Source organism: Giraffa tippelskirchi, chromosome 2, assembly GCF_054371585.1.
Source record: "Giraffa tippelskirchi isolate mGirTip1 chromosome 2, T2T-mGirTip1v1.2.pri, whole genome shotgun sequence".
NCBI classification, from domain to species: domain Eukaryota; kingdom Metazoa; phylum Chordata; class Mammalia; order Artiodactyla; family Giraffidae; genus Giraffa; species Giraffa tippelskirchi.
In genome coordinates, this window is record NC_137276.1 from 219,692,418 (window position 1) to 219,711,470 (window position 19,053).

General features: G+C 41.3%; 1 protein-coding gene and 1 long non-coding RNA gene across 6 annotated transcripts in view; one reads left to right on the plus strand and one right to left on the minus strand.

Annotated features, from left to right (window-relative positions):
• Nucleotides 1-10,407: 10,407 nt before the first annotated feature.
• Nucleotides 10,408-17,930, minus strand: LOC145532523 (uncharacterized). 2 transcript variants are annotated; one of them, XR_014073322.1, is made up of 4 exons: nucleotides 17,703-17,930; nucleotides 13,651-13,722; nucleotides 12,969-13,088; nucleotides 10,408-11,570 (listed from the first exon to the last, which is right to left on the minus strand). It is a non-coding gene; the product is annotated as an uncharacterized LOC145532523 (long non-coding RNA). The 2 variants fall into 2 exon arrangements; XR_014073319.1 differs by lacking the exons at nucleotides 10,408-11,570; nucleotides 12,969-13,088; nucleotides 13,651-13,722 and adding exons at nucleotides 14,444-14,563; nucleotides 15,056-15,209; nucleotides 17,037-17,198.
• Nucleotides 17,772-19,053, plus strand: part of LOC145532511 (uncharacterized) — an 85,090-nt gene continuing 83,808 nt past the window's right edge. The window contains exon 1 of one of the 4 annotated variants that reach the window (XR_014073313.1): nucleotides 17,772-18,195. The gene's annotated coding sequence lies outside the window, so the exon portion shown is untranslated. The remainder of the gene's footprint in view (nucleotides 18,196-19,053) is intronic. The other 3 variants (XM_081557797.1, XM_081557804.1, XM_081557787.1) reach the window with 3 other exon arrangements.

A 19,053-nucleotide genomic window follows, 5' to 3' on the forward strand; every position in this document is an offset into this window, starting at 1 on the left:
CACAGCTGTCATTGGACAAGCTGGGTTTATTACCTGTTTCGGTGAGAGGGAACACACCCCATAGGAAACCATGGGCTGTCTCTGTAAGAGGGCATTAGGAAGGTCCTCTTGGACAATCTGGGCTTTGAGTGATCTGAGGGAGGATCTAAGAAAGCAAGGGTTCACTCTAGATTGGATGCTGTCAAAAACCAGGGTGAATTTTATTATCAGTTATCAACAAATCTTATCCATAGAGATGGCAGAATAGTAAAGAAATGGCAGCCATTCATTTTGGCCAAGAAAGAAGGTGTTTGATATTTTATGGGTGATAGAGTAACCTCAATTATATCTGTGCTTAGACAAGATTATATGAAATAGGCTTGTTTTGTCTCACTTATCTTGGTCTCGGAATAACCTTGTCTGAAATTGGTATTCTGTGAGATTGTTGATGTCCAGTAGGAAAATAACATGACCTGACTGTGTGTGCAAGGTCACCCTCTGGATGTTAGGCTCTGCTTCTTATTTCTTTTTATTTTGTCAGTAGTCTGCATGGTTATTCTGCCCAGAATCTCAGTTTCTTTCTAAGCCTAGGACAGAACCAAAACCCAGGTATGTTAGGGCAAATATTATCCTCATTTCTAGGCACCTTTTTACAGATCTTGTGTGTGCTCAGTCATATCCGACTTTTTGTGACCCCATGGAATGAATCACTGCAGATGGTCACTGCAGATAGTGACTGCAGCCATGAAATCAGAAGATGCTTGCTCCTTGGAAGAAAAGCTGTGACCAACCTAGACAGCATATTAAAAAGCAGAGACATTACTTTGCCAGTGAAGGTCCGTCTAGTCAAGGGTATGGTTTTTCCAGTGGTCATGTATGGATGTGAGAGTTGAGCCATGAAGAAAGCTGACCACTGAAGAACTGATGCTTTTGAACTGTGGTGTTGAAGAAGACTCTGAGAGTCCCTTGGATTGCAAGAAGATCAAACCAGTCAATCCCAAAGGAAATCAGTCCTAAATATTCATTGGAAAGACTGATGCTGAAGCTGAAGCTCCAATACTTTGGCCACCTGATGCAAAGAACTGACTCATTGGAAAAGACCCTGATGCCGGGAAAGATTGAAGGCGGGAGGAGAAGGGGATGACAGAGGATGAGATGGTTAGACAGCATCACTGACTTGATGGACATCAGTTTGAGCAAGCTCCAGGAGTTGATGATGGACAAGGAAGCCTGGCATGCTGCAGTCCATGGGGTTACAAAGAGTCTGACACGACTGAGCAATTGAACTGAGTCGAACTGGACTTTAGCCCGTCCTCTGTCCATGGAATCTTCCAGGAAAGAATGGTGGAATGGGTTGCCATTTCCTACTCCAGAGTATCTTCCTGACCCAGGGATGAAATCTGCATCTCTTGCATCTCTTGCATTGGCAGATAGATTCCTTACCTAGGGCCACCGGGGAAGCCCTCTGTTTTAGTGAGAGTGAGGGCAATGGTGGCGGTGTGGTTCTCTAGCCACTGCTTAGGGTGCTACTGAAGATGGTCTAATGTTCTGAAACCTTGAAACCTGACTTCATATCATAGCATGGGAACCTCTTTCCCAATAGCTGAACAGGGCCCACTGGTATCACCTCTTGATTCCATCATTCCTGTTCTGACAATTCTATTGGATAAGCAAGTGCTGGCTCAGCTTATGCATCTAGGGTAGCTGTATGCAGCTTGTATTTGTACCCAGAATACCTTTCCTTTTCAGCAATTAGCCTTCTTCTGGCAATGCAGTGCTCTGTATCCTACACATCTCACATTTAAGCAAGTCTCCATGGGAAGAAAAACACTGATGCTGAATCAAAATTTGTCTCATTGAAACTGTCCTTTGTTCTGTATTTGTCCAACAGTCCTTCAACTATGTTATGGATTGCATGCTTGCTAAATGAATAAATCATCTCCCATATGCTAGAACTCAGCAATAGGTAGCCCTTTCTTTTGTTTAGGAACTTTGAAATATTAAAAAACAAATTTGCACTGTATCAAAGACTCTGGAAAAGGCACGGAGCAGATATGAAAAAAAGAAGTCCATGAAGAGAATATAATTTGTGGTACATAACATTTCCGTGGGAGCACCCCCCTGAGAAATCTGTATGCAGATCAAGAAGCAACAGTTAGAACTGGACATGGAACAACAGACTGGTTCCAAATCAGGAAAGGAGTACATCAAGGCTGTATATTATTACCCTGCTTATTTAACTTATATGCAAGGTACATCATGCGAAATGCTGGGCTGGAGGAAGCACAAGCTGGAATCAAGATTGCCAGGAGAAATATCAATAACCTCAGATATGCAGATGACACCATCCTTATGGCAGAAAGCAAAGAAGAACTAAAGAACCTCTTGATGAAAGTGAAAGAGGAGAGTGGAAAAGTTGGCTTAAAACTCAATATTCAGAAACAAAGATCATGGCATCTGGTCTCATCACTTCGTGGCAAATAGATGGGGAAACAATGGAAAGAGTGAGAGACTTTATTTTCTTGGGCTCCAAAATCACTGCAGATGGTGACTGCAGCCATGAAATTAAAAGACCCTTGCTCCTTGGAAGAAAAGCTATGACCAACCTAGACAGCACATTAAAAAGCAGAGACATTACTTTGCCAACAAGGGTCTGTCTAGTCAAAGCTATGGTTTTTCCAGTAGTCATGTATGGATGTGAGAGTTGAAGTATAAAGAAAGCTGAGTGCTGAAGAATTTATGCTTTTGAACTATAGTGCTGGAGAAGACTCTTGAGCGTCCCTTGGACTGCAAAGAGATCAAACTAGGCAAACCGAAAGGAAATCAGTCCTGAATATTCATTGGAAGGACTGAAGCTGAAACTCCAGTACATTGGCCACCTGATGGAAAGAACTGACTCATTGGAAAAGACCCTGATGCTGGGAAAGATTGAAGGTGGGAGGAGAAGGGGACGACAGAGGGTGAGATTGTTGGATGACATCACCTACTCTATGGACATGAGGTTGAGCAAGCTCCAGGAGTTGGTGATGGACAGGGAGGCCTGGTGTGCTGCAGTCCATGGGGTTTCAAAGAGTCAGACACCACTGAGCAACTGAACTGAAAGTGAAACATAACATTTTGGGTTTCCCAGGTGGCTCAGTGGCCCAGAATCTGCCTGCCAATGCAGGAGACATAAGAGATGCTGTTTTGATCCCTGGGTTGGGAAGAGCCCCTGGAGGAGGGCATGGCAACCGACTCTAGTATTCTTGCCTGAAGAATCCCATGGACAGAGGAGCCTGGCAGGCTACAATTCAAGGGGTCACAAAGTGTTGGACACAACTGAAGCAGCTTAGCATGCATGCATGCACATAACATTTCAATGAAACATGAAAAATGAAGGAGAATCATCGGCCTTAACAGTTGCCTAATTATCCTAACCAACCCAGCTTCCTCCTCAAAGGAAAAATGTCCTCTGATTCTCTGATATAATCACATAGTTACCCAGGAATGTTGGATGGTGATGTCATGTATGTGTGTGTGTTTAGTCGCTCAATCGTGTCCAACTCTTTGCGACCCTGTGTACCTAGCCCAAGGCTCCTCTGTCCATGGAATTCTCCAGACAAGAATACTGGAGTGGGTTGCCATTTCCTCCTCCAGGGGATCTTCCTGACCCAGGGATCGAACCCGTGTCTCCTGCGTCACTGGAAGGCAGAGTCTTTACCCCTTGTGCTCCCTGGAGTGTAGTTGATTCTCTGACGTAATCACATAGTTACCCAGGAATGTTGGATGGTCATATCATAAGGGATATTAAACACGGAAGATAGGAATAAAAATGTATATAAAGGGAAGAAATGAAGGCCATGTTAGAATGATCCCTGCAAAGAGAGATGTGGAGATTTTTCCATCATTGTGAAAAGAAACTCTGAAATGCAAAGAAAAGCCCAAATGACTTGCTCAAGGTTGCCTGGGACCTCGGGGCAGAATGAGGTGGGTGGATTCTTTTCACACTCTATCTACCAGGCGGTGCTATCTCCATAGCAGTCTACCTGCAGGCTAAAGTCTTCCTGTAGCAAAGTGAGCACTATGCTACCGCAGAGACTTGAAGACAGCAGAATCATCATTTCAGGAGAAAGATTTATAGTGGTACTTAATGAATCTGAGTAGTTGTTTTTTTATAAGTACATAAATGTCTTTAGTACAGAGGAACAGAATTCAGTTTTGATAGCCACCTTGCAAATGTTGACTGTAAATGCTTTGTTAGTGACAAGTCTAGCTAAAAGGGAAATAGAATATTTATGAACTGCCATGAAAAAAATATCTTTGCAAGATTCACATTTGGACTACAGTAAATGTGGCCTGCAGTAAAAGTGATCATATAGATTATTTGAGGGAGCTTTTTGAGGACTGGCTGGTGTGGTGATTCTGAGAATTCCCTGTATAAATAAAGTCAAATTGGGAGGGTAGGCCATTGTGTGTTTACACAGGAAAGGCCATTTCAGGTTTTAGGAGATTATCTAAAATGTACTAAATGGAGATTATCACTTGCTTAATTTTCTTGAGAAATCGTTGACATACAACAAAACAGCACTGGTCAATAGTTAGATTGAAAGCCAGAGGAGCATTTGTGAACACACAGACACACATGTAAAAGCTCTAGGGTATATTCTTAATTACTATCTTTATACAGATTTGAAAGACGATAAGGGTAACTACTATTATAATGTAAAAGATTAGACCCATAAATGGCAAGATCATAACAATTCTAGTATTCTGCAGAGTCAAAACTGAAGTACATATGAATTGCATCTTTTCTACTTTATCTGATCGTAAATCACCAACCACCACTGGTAATACACCTGATCTAATGCAGATGTTTGTTTTAACTTCCATCACATTCTGTCTACCTTGAAATGATGATTGGCATTCTTTATGAAGCCGTTAGATTAAACCCGAATCACAAGCTTTTGGCTACAGGTGGACGGATATTTGAGACCAGGAGGAAACAAATGATGATAACAATGTTTTCTGTGCGGACATGTTTAGGGGATGTTTTGTGGAGAGCGTTCTTCACTTCCCCTAGTCAGCCACCTGGCCTGCTACACTGCATGTAGGCGAATGCATCACGGCTCAAAATAATCATAAGACAACCTTCTACCCTACAATGGCCGGCCTTGTTTTCCTGCTTTCTTGTGTTCTCCCAGGACAACTGCAAGAAGAGTAGAGAAGCACGTTTACTGATGCTCTGTAACATCTCCAGTTAAGGTGTGAATGAGGCGTTCCAGTGAGTAACTTAGCGCCTCACTTCTATAGATGCCATATGTGTGACTAAGCTATTCTTGAGACAAGTCCAAAATAGAGTGGCCTTCATCAGTATGGTATGATCTATGCTTTGTTTGCAAACGCAGACCTTGTTGGGGCCTGCAGCTTCCCACTGGCTGACTCCTCTAACCATCAAGCCCCTTCTGAAACAGGCTTTCCCCTGTCAGGAGGGCCAACTTCTCTCATCCTGGGGTCTGCCTCTGCCCATCCTTTATTCTTACCAGCTGGTTTTGACTGTGGCAGAAATGTTGTTGACATAGCAGATGGTCTTGATATTTCTGCAAACCAGCAACATCTTTGCCATTTCCACCCCCACGCTCTTGGCTACTGTTTCCCCTTCAAGTGGTTTGGGTCGTTTTTAGAAAACCTGTATATTCTGATGATTTAAATTTCAGAACAGGAACCCTGCACTGTATAACTACCTGTCTAGAATACAGACAGAGGCAGAATACAGGGCTCTCTCACAGAAAAACCCATAAGCTGAGATAAATTTTGTTTGGGATGATGGTTTCCTAAATGAATTAAAATGAGCAAATAGTGAGTAGATTTTAATTATTTGAGGTATGAAGTACTGGGGCTTCCTGGGTGGTGCTAGTGGTAAAGCACCCGCCAGCCAATGCAGGAGACATAAGAGATGCGGGTTCGATCCCTGGGTCAGGAAGATCCCCTAGAGGAGGGCATGGCAACCCACTGCAGTATTCTTGCTGGAGAATTCCACGGAAAGAGAAGCCTGGTGGGTTATGGTCCATAGGGTCACAAAGAGTGAAGTCACACGACTGAAGTGACTTAGCACGCACACACACAAAGTACTAAGCAGTGAGACGTGACTAATGGATCGTGCTAGTAGAAATGGAGTCTAAAGTTTGTACTGTTTGAACCCATTTTTAAAAGTAATATGCCACTGAATAGTGTTTATCTGTATTGAACATAAGAGGACTAGGGAGAAGGGTAATTGGGTTAAAGACTGTTCCCCAGCAGTAACTGCAGAGCCAAAGCAAAAGGAAGGTGCTGTAACAACTTGATGATCCGAGACCCAATCCAACCATTCTGAAAAACTAAAGCAGACTGATTCATTCTTTCTTGCTTGCCCCATGCAAGCAGGCAATGTGAGCACCCTCTTAAACTCATTGACTAATGGTGTAAAAACTTCTGCTGCACTCAGGCTATAACAGTACAATTTTGGAAAATGCTCCTTCTCCCAGAAAAGGACTGCACAGATGGGAAGGAGACATGAGTAATGGTGGCTCCACAGGGTTCAGCCAGCTTCTTATGAGTCAGCATCCCTCCCAGGCCTGTGGGACTCACCAATGGAGATTGTCTTTTGGGTTGGCTAATAAAGACCCTTGAGGACCCCAGAATGTCACAGTCAAAAGACAGTTTACTGGCACCAGCCTTTTCTTCCCATGATAGTAGTAGAGATCATAACAGCAGTGAGGTTTTAGCTAATAAATTCCTTTGAATGCCAAAGGCAGAGTCCTAAGGATGAGCACAGAGCCATATGGATGGAGGAACTGTATAAAAAGGGTGGGAGGAATTTGTGAAGGTGAACATATGGAATGTTCTAGGTAGGGCAAGCTGAATGAAGAAAACCAATTTGAAGGTGAGGAATATGAAGGTGGGATGGGAAGAAGACACACACATTTCCCACCAGAGAAGAGAGTGCTACTGGCTCCATGGCTCATCATGAGAATCTGGGGGTGGAAGAGTATTAGGTAAATGATCTAATTTCTAATTCCTCTCTGTCCTGATGATAACATTACCAGGGTCTTCATAGTAATGCTCTGCTTGAATTAAAAGATTCACTTCATAATGTAAAACAGTTCACTCAACAAAGACTGAGATTACCCTCTGGTAACCCTACCATCAGTCTGGCTCATGATCTCTAAGTACATAAGAACAAATATAATTGAGAACTTAGATAATGTGAGAAATATTTACCAGCAAGATAAGTGAAAGTGAAAGTCGCTCAGTCATGTCTGACTCTTTGCAACCCCATGGACTATATAGTCCATGGAATTCTCCAGGCCAGAATACTGGAGTGGGTAGCCATTCCCTTCTCCAGGGGATCTTCCCAACCCAGGGATCAAACCCAGGTCTCCTGCATTGCCGGCAGATTCTTTACCGTCTGAGCCACCAGGGAAGCCCAACAGCAAGATAGGATGGCCACAGACCAACCAAAGCAGACACGATCACAGAGTTGGAGTACAGGGGAGGTGGTGGAAGGGATGTTGGGGCAGGGGGGTTTAGAATAATTCTAAGGGGACCCAGGGATTTCTATTTTAATAACCAATCAAACCAGCCAAATACATGCCCCAAAGACAGCCAGCATTTCCATCAGTCATGCAGTGAAGTAGATTTGTCTAGAATAGTTTGGGAGTCCATTTTAGAAACAGGAATGAGGTTTATAGAGTCAGGAAAAGATTCCACAGTGGAGACCCTTCTCACCTGTGAAGACTTCTTACTCTTTCTCAAACTGCATTTGTTAACCAAATGAGACAAATAATTAAAAAGAGATTCACACAGTTTTTCTCTTCAATACTAGACAGGAACGTCAAGAAAAAGTGCAGAGTCGGCAAAGAGTTCAAATACAAATCACATTAAACACAGGAACATTAAAACAGAGGTCAAATTGATCTAGTCCTTCTAGGTTAGCCTCTGAATTCTTAAATACATATTCAGAGCAGATGTTGAGCCCAGCTGGGGATGCACAATGGCCTGTGATCCAGATTCTTACTGGGAACTGCAGAGCCCTTGACGTATTTGAGAGTAGTGCTAATTCCTAAAGTGTGTTTGGGTTTCAGTGTGTTTTGGAAACACTTGATATATCCTTGCAAACATAGTATATGTGTATATGGGTGACTGTCCTTGAAAATAGGTATCCAATTGATTGCTTATTGACTACATTACCTTGGCATTTTTTTTCCTCAAGAAAAAAAAGTGGTCAAATTTTTAGGAAAAGGTACTCCACACAAACTACTTAGCCTAGCACAGTGATGTGGCTATGGGTCTTAAATATTTATTGTTCTTTACTAACGTAAAATACATCTATCCATCCACTTTCCTACCTACTATAAATGGTCCTTTTTTGTTGCAAGGCAAGGAGAAGTCTTAGTAATCATGTAAAAAGAATAAAAATTAGACATAAATTTTAACCATTGCTTTAGACCAACATCTCAGTTAGGAAAAAGATTCAGTATATGTGTTTTTTATAAAGAAACTTTCTTTGTGTTTAAAATAAAATATTTGATAAAGCATGCCACATATGAAAAATATGTATAGATGTATAGAGAGGTTGGGTCATGTTAAAAATAGAATTATGCTAAATTCTGCCAACTGGAGATAGATTCCAATATTAGAAAAATTGTTTTCCAAGCTTTCTGTGGTTGTGTTTAGCAGATATCTCACCTGAGTTCTAAATTTATTTCTCAAAGCAGCTAAGCTGCTAGGGGAGAAAAATTATACTGCCAGGTAAGAGTTTATAAGGAAACACACACAGACGCACACCTCACAAATCACACTGAGTACAGTTCCACCGCAAGCCTACCACTAGATCATCCACTAGAATTTCAGGTGAGATGAATAAAAAATGTAGGTTTAAAGTGACTCTTTCAAAATCATAATGACTAACAACTAATTTCTAAAATACGGTTTAGAAATTCATCTTTCTTGAACCTATATTTTTAGCCGACTTTAGTTATTGCAAATATCCATCTACCATCCCCTAAAATGTCACCAAAAACACTTTGGCTTTGTTTTACAGCAGACAACATTTAAGACATTCAATCATATCTGTTCTACTTCTGCTTTTTCTTTGCTCTGTTTCAAGGCAGAATCCAGGGCTTTGAAATTTGTTGCTGCATGGATGATGTTAGCCTGGCAGAAAACACAAGCCATAGTAAACCCAAAGCTTCTTTTTTGTTTTATATAAAAAATCTCAGCCTTTAGAAATAATGGAGTGCCAGAGCTGGTGAGGAATGAGGGAGATGATTGGAAGCAGGGAAACAGCTAAGTTAGAATGAAAAGGGGAGAAAGGACCACAGGCTGCTGGTGTTGAGGACTCAAGCCCTGCAGTCTGACAGCACCAGCAGGGTGGAATGTCCTCAGAAATGAGTGGCTCTGTTTCCTCAGACTCACCCAAATCCGTATACACCCTAAGTGTGACCAGGGTCAGGTTACAAGACACAAAGGACCATGCTAAGCATACTTGAAAGTAGTAAATTGAAGGATCTTAGAAGGACCTTTCCAAAGATGAGAACTTGGTTTTATTCTTATTTTTGCCTCACCAGAGCCTCATCTGTGTGTGTGTGTGTGTGTGTGTGTGTGTATGTGCACTTGCACACACATGTTCATGCACACTTATGTTCATGCACACTTGGGGGAGTGGGCACTGGAGTCTGGGGTCAAGCATGGGTGGGAATTCAAAGATGGGTCACAGTTGAACTAAGTTGATTTAAGAAAATAAAAATGTGATATTTCTCTCAGTATGGACCAAATTCATCTCTATCACAGATGACAACTGAGGGCTATGTATAAAGAATGGAACCCTTTGGGTTGGATTTAAAGGGAAGCCATTGGTTTTTTAGGAATACAAATACATCATGCCTACTATGTTTATCTCTTACGAAGTTACTCCATGTCAAATTGTGGGCCTGTTTCCTACCCTGCCAAATGAGGTCATTTATTGTTTTGACACTTTCATGCCCTAGAGAGGTGCAGTGAATGTTACTCTTTACTAAAACTCAAAACACACTGACTCACCCCTCAAATGTTTATAACCAATGTTTACATACTGTGTCTAGCATATGCCAAACACTGACCTAGGTTTTGAAATATCAAGATAAATGGCATACAGTTCGACTCCCAAGGCACTCAGAAACCCTGTGTTGACAACCCGCCTCACTCCCAAATTTCTTATCTACGAGGGAACCCTTGTATGTGACAGTGCTCGGCCAACCAACAGTGTGCCATTGTTGACTGTTTTAGCCAAAAGAGTGTTCACTAATTAATCCCACTCTTCTTGAAGATCAATTTGTACCTGGGGCATATAACGCTTTCCATTCCCCATCAATGTCTTCAAAATACGTATAGCATGTGTGATGAATATGAGCGTAGACTAGAAATAAGACTGTATTTCACAAAAACATCAGCAAATCTTTATATTTCAACATGGACTTACATATCTACATGTAATATAATTTCAAGTAAATTTATATGACATGGATCAGACAGTTCTCAAATAATTGCAACACTGGTCAGTATCTGTCAGATATCTCTTTATCTTCTTATACATAGATAGAATTATTGTCATCTACAAGTAACTTCTGTTGTTTTTAGTCATACAACAATCTGCTTGGCATAATCAGAAGTGTCAGAAACTGGATCAAGCAGTAGGGGTTAAGAATGAAAGCCACCCTCTATACTTTTGTTAAATTCAATACATTTTCTTGATTATATACGCATTTCTTTAGCTCTTTTCATTTAAAGAAATACATTTGGGGGGAGAAATATTGAGCTATGATTCAGCAATATAGAACATGCAGCAAAATGCAGAGATGTTTTTTAAGAGGTACCCTAAGCCAGGTTTTTGCCCTGAAGACTTGTTTTTGACTCTGCAGCATTTATTTCCTCTGTTTCAAGATGTCTGTAGTGGAAAGACTCAGAGACTAAACATCAGTGTTATGCTAAAAGCAATCATCTGAAAAATTTGCATCCTTTCTGCAATGACTGCCTTGAAAAATGAAAACCTCAGTCATACAATTGGTTTTTTAGTCCTGAGAATATCAAACAGTTTATTTGACTGACTTTCACTAAATTGACTGTTAAGTCCCTGTTGAACGATGTGCCCCTTAGGTAAGACAAGCCTGGGAAATTGTTTCCAAAGCATTTGAGACTCACAGCTCTTTTCACCCCAATTTTCAGCGCAGCTTGAAGATAACCCACTTAGCTACCAGGCATCTTCTAGGGCGCAGACTTTTCCATACGAAGGGTTGATTACCTCTTCATCTGTTGAAACCTCTCCAGAGCGGTACTCCAGTTGCTTATTTTAAGAACAATTGTTTTACAAATCACTTTCATTCCTTTAATCCCTGGGCTTTCTCATTTCAGTACCAAACAGAGGTCAGAATGTTTGCTTCCATTCTTTAGCATTTTCTTTCACCTACAGTCACTGTTCAAAGGTAACCTGGGCATCATTCACAGGGAGAAATTTATGATGTTGTGCATGACACTATGGTTCTGTTCTCTGCATGGTTACAGTAGCTCACAGAGCATCAATCTTAGCTGGTGATCAATACCTGGTTATGGAATAAATGAAAACAAGAATGATTGAATGACTATAACCCAAAACATCAATCGGTAACAATGAGTATTGGAGTTCCTGAGTAATCAGATACCCTAGGAATGACTTACATATTTTTACCAGATACATTTTTTTCCCTAGTAAGAAATATTTTCTATTCCAGTGTTAGCCAAGTTAGGATATCCTATTGCTTCACCCAGTGCCCAGGCATAATATCACACTCTCAAAGGGACCGCTGAAGGGAGTTTAATGAAGAGAGCATTTACAATGAAGTGGGCAGGGTTAAGCAACAAAGGATAGGGCAATCCCTAGGGCCAGCAAAAGCAGGGGTTCTGAGAGGTCTGGGTGGGGAGTAGTTAAGTTACCAGAACATAGAATAGCTCAATGAAAAGGGCTGCTCCATAGAAACGGGGGCCTTGGGTAGAGGGTCAGAGTCTGCCTGTAATGACCTGGCAGGAAGGTAGCTGTTGGAATAAAAATGCTTTTTTCATTCTTCACTAATCCTTCAATTTCTCGATGAATGTTTTCCATTGGCTGAACTGAAAGTTGGAGGGCAAAGAAGGCTGTTGGTGAAGTCCTCAGAAGTTAGAGTCTTGGGGGCTCAGAGCAGGATGGAGAAGGCTAGAGAGTGGATGGGGGGTGCAAACCAAAACTACCCAGCTGCCTTCTACTAGCTGAGGTGCTAACTGTAATCTACAAAGTATTGACACTTTCCTTTATGTCTGTATATGCAGGATAATCAGAAACAGGGAAAACATGAGTTTCAAATATGAAAGTCCCACAAAAAGAAAACAAAGTATTGCAACAGCATAAAACCTGGAACTATGTTCTATTTTAGATTTGTCATAGTATAATCAGTAGAAAATAAATATTAAACATTATTAATGTCCCTCAAATTTGATAAAAGTCTAAAAATAAGACTGGGTAAAAGTCTAAAAATATATTTTTGTCATTTATATTTAGGAAAAAAGTCTTTAATTCTGCCTCCAAGAAAAAAGTTGTATTGGGTTGTCTAAAAGTGGAGACTGACACGGGCATTCTTTAAGAGACTGATTTAGGACAAGTCTTCAAGGACACAGAGAGAGCAGGGTAGTGCAGCAGAAGAAGCTAAACCAAAGTGTGGTGTCTAGCTCAGCCTGATTCCATGATGGGCTCTGGAGCATAAATGGTACCACAGAATTGTCCTGCAAAGGGAGAATCTATCCTTGTGTGTTCAGTCACTTCTGTTGTGTCTGACTCTTTGCAACTCTTTGGACTGTAGCCTACCAGGCTCCTCTGTCCATGGAATTCTCTAGGCAAGCATACTGGAGTGGGTTGCCATGCCCTCTTCCAGGGAATCTTCCCAACCTGGAGATCAAACTTGCATCTCCTGCATTTCAGGTGGACTTTTTACCTGTTGGGCCGCCTGAGAAGCCCAGACTCTGTCCTTGGGAGCAAGATATGCTGGTTGTGGTGGAAGAACATATCCTAGGCATCTCCAGGCAAGGGTGTTCTCCATGGCTGACACAATTACCTATAAGAGGGGGCATCTGTGAACCACTAGAAACTAACACCAGCTGCTGGGGGATGGGTGCCCTGGCTCAGTAAAGGAGATCTGGTTGGGGTACCATCTACTGAATACATATAAGCTTGTAGGTAGAATCCTGCCCACCTACGAATATTCCCAAATTCTAACCTTGGGGACTGAATATATCTTGTGACATACTGCAGAACACAGCAAGTCATCCTATCTCTGAGAAAATCCTATAGAGCAATTAGGTAATTGGCAAAGATAAGTTGACCTGAAAGAGAATGCTAAAATAGAGATTTGCTTGCAAATACAGAAGTCTTCTTGAAGCTTCACATCAGAAATCCTCTCCCAATGCATCCTCTTTTATTCCCCCCTTCATGACTTCTTCTAGCTCCTTTGCTTTTGTTTCACACATGTTGGAATTGTTCTGAGACCCCTTTTTATCTGACTGTACTGGATACTAACATTAGCTGAGATAGTAAATGATAAAGTTTAATCAGGAATGACATGAAAAATACTTATAGCATATTTACTTATTAATCAGTAATAGCCAACCAGAACGTACCATGAATAGAGTTGCCCTACTGGGCCAGGTGTTAAACTTTAGGTGTCAGGTCATTAAGAGAAGGGACTGAGGCTGCAGAAGAGGAATGGTAAGACCCTGGATTAGGGGATGCTTAAGGTATAAGCTGATTTTCAATCTGCTGAAAAATCTTTCATTATGATTATGCCAGTTCCTACTGATTAAGTATCGACTGGGAGAATTGTTTCTGACATTATTTATTGTCATTGTTATTGTTGTGTTGCTTCAAGTAAAACCTTAGTAATTGTGGCTTTGAATCTGATGACAATCCTGCAAGTGACCGAAGAAGTCAGAAACTCCTAAGACCAATCTCTAAGACCATTATAACTGAAGTTGTAACTTAACCTTCAAATCTAGATTCCCATGCATCTAGTATAAAACAAAAAGTTAAATGGGAACCTAGAAACATACTGTTGTAAGTCAGTTATTATTATTTATTATAATAAATAACATGGGTATAATACAGGTATAATTATTTATTACACCTTTGGATAGCAAGTTGGATAAGAACTTTCTAATCACAACCTTGAAGAAAGTGAATAGATAGTAGGCTATCTTAGCTGATATGTAAGTGGTCGGTGATTTTTCTATTCATAATGCTTTAAACTGAGGCACTTTAATGCACAGTACTGCTAATTTATTTTTTCTGGTCTCATTTGTACAGTCTCTTAAAATCCATCACAGTTGGGGACACTGTCTAGACAGTTATTATGATACAATCAGAAGGAAAGCTGGCAAATAAAAAAAGAAAAAGAAAGTGAATAGAAGTGCTGATTAAAATAAAAGTACAGTTTATATGAGACGCCTTTTAAATTTGTATTTTACAGGTTTCATCTTTGGGAGTCTCAGATCACAGTAAAATATTGTAGCACTGGAAGTCAGCTTCATTTTATGTCTAAAAAAGAAAAAGTAAAGTTGAATTTATTTCTCCATAGAAAGATTTCAGCAAGCTAATTAAATAAATATCATGGCAGTACATTTGAATAGTTTTGTTATCAGTGAGGAAAGAAAATGCTCAAATATTTTATGTCACTGTTAGGGGCAAAAAAGCCTTTGCTGAATAAATGGTTTAGTCAAATCTATATCTGATTTGAGGAAGTCAACTTTTTTATGGGAACTAAAAAATGCAAAATACACATAATCCAGTCTCTGAACACAATCTTTTCCTTTGAGTTTTCAGAAGAACTCCCATTTCAGTTTTGGAGCCATCTGCTCTTGCCTTTTGCCACCAAGTATGTGGATAGATAATTTCCCAGGGTGCAGTTAAATGAACATGAAGAAACGGGTTCATGCTATAAAGGGATGCAAAAAGCTAAAGCATAAATGATCACATCTGTGGAAGGTAGGAGCAAGGGAGGAGACAGAAGCATGCAAATTAGTCACTCACTGTCAACACAGAAGTCCAGGTTCCAAGCAAATACACTGAATGGGATGATGATTTACAGCACACAAACTCATCCCCATCAGGAGGGCAGAAAGGATGAATAATTAGTCAGAGGCATTTGTGTGGCATGGGAAAGCAAAAGCAACTCAGATCGATTCTGTAAACACAATAGAACAGAAACAACCCAGCCTGAATGCAAGACTGATTACAACTTTCCAATCTTAGATTTGAATGACTCCATTTGCTAACAGCAAATTTCATTAAGTCCAAAGTATCATGATGGAGATCGTCTTTCCTCCACTGGGCTCATGGTTTTTGTTCTTTGGCGGCTGCATCAATTACCCCATCCCCATCCCTAGCCAGTAAAACATTGGCAGATGAGCACTGCGGCAACCCTTTTCCGGAAGGTGGGCTCCAGTTCCCTCATACGGGAAAGTCACAAGTTTGGCGAGGTGTGAAGAGATTTAATTTCACTAAAAGCCTATAAGCCGAGGTTGCATTCCACACAAAGGATGCCTTCTGGACGATTAATGCAACTTTTACATCCTCTTCAATTTGGCTTTAAAATATCTCTTCCAATGGCCATAATTCTCAGCCTGAGAACTTTTAACTTTTTTGGATAGACTGTTTTAAGTGTTTTTCACCACTTCAGATGATTGTTGAAGAAGTGCTTCATTAAGTCTTTGTCGTGGTAGAATATCTAGAATAATGTGCCCTTGGTCCTAAGCATCTTAATTTTAGGGTCATGTTCACCTTAGGGCACTGCAATGTTTAGACCTCAAGTCCTAAGCTAAGGATTAAGCCATAGTCAAGAGCTTCCACTCCTTATTTCTGTATCCCCGACTGCCTCTCCTCTTCCTCATACCACCCACCTTCTACCTCTTTCAAGGCCTCAATCTTTCCCACTTCTTTCCCACAATCTTTTCCACTTTTCTCTTTAAATCTTTCTGAGTCATGCTAGTACTTATTAGTTACACTGAACTATTCATGATTGCACTTGGGAGCCTTCTTGTCTACCGTAGGGCTGTGGTTTTTAAACCCTGGCCAACAACAGCATCACTTGGAGAGTTTGTTGAATACAGATGGCTGAGCCCTACCCCAGAGATTCGGATTTAGTCGGTGTGAGAAAGGGGTGAGAATTTGCATTTTTAACAAGTTCCCAGATGAGGCTGATGCTGCTGGTGTAGGGACCACACTTCCAGATTCTCTGCCATAAGCATGCTCTTTCCTCCTTCTCTGCTGGCCATATTCTAATTGGCGATTCATGTTGTTGTTTTTCAGTCACTAAGTCGTGTCCAGCTCTTTGTGACCCCATGGACTGCAGCATGCCAGGCTTCCCTATCCTTTACTATCTCCTGGAGTTTGCTCAATTCATATCCTTTGAGTTGGTTGTGTTATCTAGCCATCTCATCCTCTGACATCTCCTTCTCCTCCTGCCCTCAATCTTCCCCAGTGTTAGGGTCTTTTCCAATGAGTCAGCTCTTTGCATCAGGTGGCCAAAGTATTATAACTTCAGCTTCAGTGATAGTCCTTTCAATGAATATTCAGGGTTAATTTCCTTCAGGATTGACTGGTTTGATCTTCTTCTAGTCCAAGGAACTCTTGAGTCTTCCCTAGCACCACAATATGATAGCATCAATTCTTTGGTGCTCAGTATTCTTTATGGTCCAACTTTCACATCTGTATCTGACTACTGGAAAAACCATAGCTTTGACTATAAGGACTTTTGCTAGCAAAGTGATGTCTCTGCTTTTTGATATGCTGTCTAAATTTATCATAGCTTTTCTTCCAAGGAGCAAGACCATTCTTCATATCAGTTCCTCTAAAGCTTCCCCCTGGCTGAGTTAGGCTTCTCTCAGCCTGGACTGTTACTCACAAGATGTCCTATTTCAATGAAGGGAGGGTAACTGTATTTGTTTTCTAGGGCTTCCATAACAAAGTACCACAGACTGAAGGGCTTAAACAATAGATATTATTTTCTCACAGTTCTGGAGGCTGGAAGTTCAAGATCAAAGTGTTGGCAGGCTTGGTTTCCTCTGAGGCCTCTCTGCTTGGCGTGCAGATGACCATCTTCTTCCTGTGTCCTCATGAGATCCTTCCTCTGTGTGGTCCATCAGTGATGTCTCTCTCTGTGTTCTTCTCTCCTCTTCTTATAAGGATACGGTCAGATTAGATTAGGGCTCATCCTAATGGCCTCACTTAACACAATCACCTCTCTAAAGGCCCTATCTCCAAATACAGTCACAGTCTAACATACTGGATTAGGGCTTCAACATATGCATTTTGTAGGGGCACAATTCTGCCTATAAGAGTAGCAAATTCAGGCATCTAAAGAAACCCAGAGAGTTATGCAGATGTGTACGTGGGGTGGTATGGAAGATATGAGAAATAAAGACAATGGCTTTGCTGCCAGCAAAGCTGTGACCTTTCTGGAGGATCATAAACCTGTTCACAGAATAGATACAGTGTTCAGACAGAGCTGCACTGTGACCACATTTAGGAGGAGACAGGGCCATGGTACCCATACAAGAATGACTAAGCCTCCTCCCCTCCCCACTCCACTGTTACCTATGACAACTCTAAACCTCAATTTAACACTCCCGCCTCCTCGATAAAGCGTAGTAAGCTAATCAGTAATGAAAACACCCACCTCCCGACAGCCTCCAGTCCACCGCAGGGTCCTGGTTCCGTCCTCCTCAGACTCCGCCCACACAGGCCCACTTCCGTAGGAAGTTCCTCCCACGTGCGCTCCGTGCTGCTGCAGCAAGTTCGGTAACAAACTCTTTAACCCAGCTCTGTTCCCAGGGCTTGTTCATCAGTGGGCTTTACAGGCAGTGGGAAGGATGTGCCTAGCTTGAACCTGGAACATGTTTAGAATGATTCACCCCTTCTAAAGGTGTTCAGAAGAGACAAGACTAACATCACCCAGAATACGTCACAGAAGCAGCCAGTTCGCAGCCCTTGCTCGAATGTTCGACTCTCCTCTGAAATCTCTTTAACTTCTCCAGCTCATCGATTTTTCTGTTCCTTCTCTGACATACTAAGAGTTGGGTATGAAAGGAGCAGCAAATGTCTGCATTGCCTCTCATAACTTACAAAGCATACTTACAACCTCTGAATTATTTAATTTTCACAACACACTGGTAAGCTAAGTACGCTAGATGGGGGTAGGGGGTGGCAGTATAGGGGTAGGAGGAAAAGAGATACAAGCTATTAGGTATAAAATAAGCTACAAGGATATACTGTATAGCATTAGGGAATATAGCCAATATTCTAAAATAACTATAATGGAGTATAAGCTTTTAAAAATGTGAATCATTACATTGTACACCTATAATTTGTATATTATACATCAACCATACTTCAATATAAAAAAGGAAACTTGTCCTTAGAGATGTAACTGCCTTGATCAATGTCACATCAATAATGTGAGAAAGTTCATACTGTAATTAAGTAAAATTTTGCTATACCACGTTATACTATGCTGTCTCAACCTGCCAAGAGCTTGTAGTTGAACAAAAAGATGTTCTCCCTTGTGCATTTATGCTCCCTTCCCATCTAGACCAAAACGTCCTCAAAGTTAGAGATCCTGTTGAGTGTTTCTGTAGCATCTCCCACAGCTGGATCTAGTGCAATGCTGAGCACATAGCAGACCCTCAACAGGAAGTCACTGACTGAGTGAAACTTGTGAACATTTCACAGAAGGGGGACAAAGGGAAGACATCCAGTTCAGTTCAGTCGCTCAGTCTTGTGTGACTCTTTGAGACCCCCATGGACTACAGCAATGGGACCAGCTTCCCTGTCGATCACCAACTTCTGGAGCCTACCCAAACTCATGTCCATCGTATCGGTGATGCCATCATTGTTTTAAAGCAAAGCCACCTTTCAATCTTTGTCTCATAATTGCAACACCAGAGGCTGTTACTTTAATTCTTCGAGGTGCTTGGCGTTTTTTTCTTTTCCTCCTATCGTTTCTGCTTTGAAAAAGGTTGGGGAAGTTC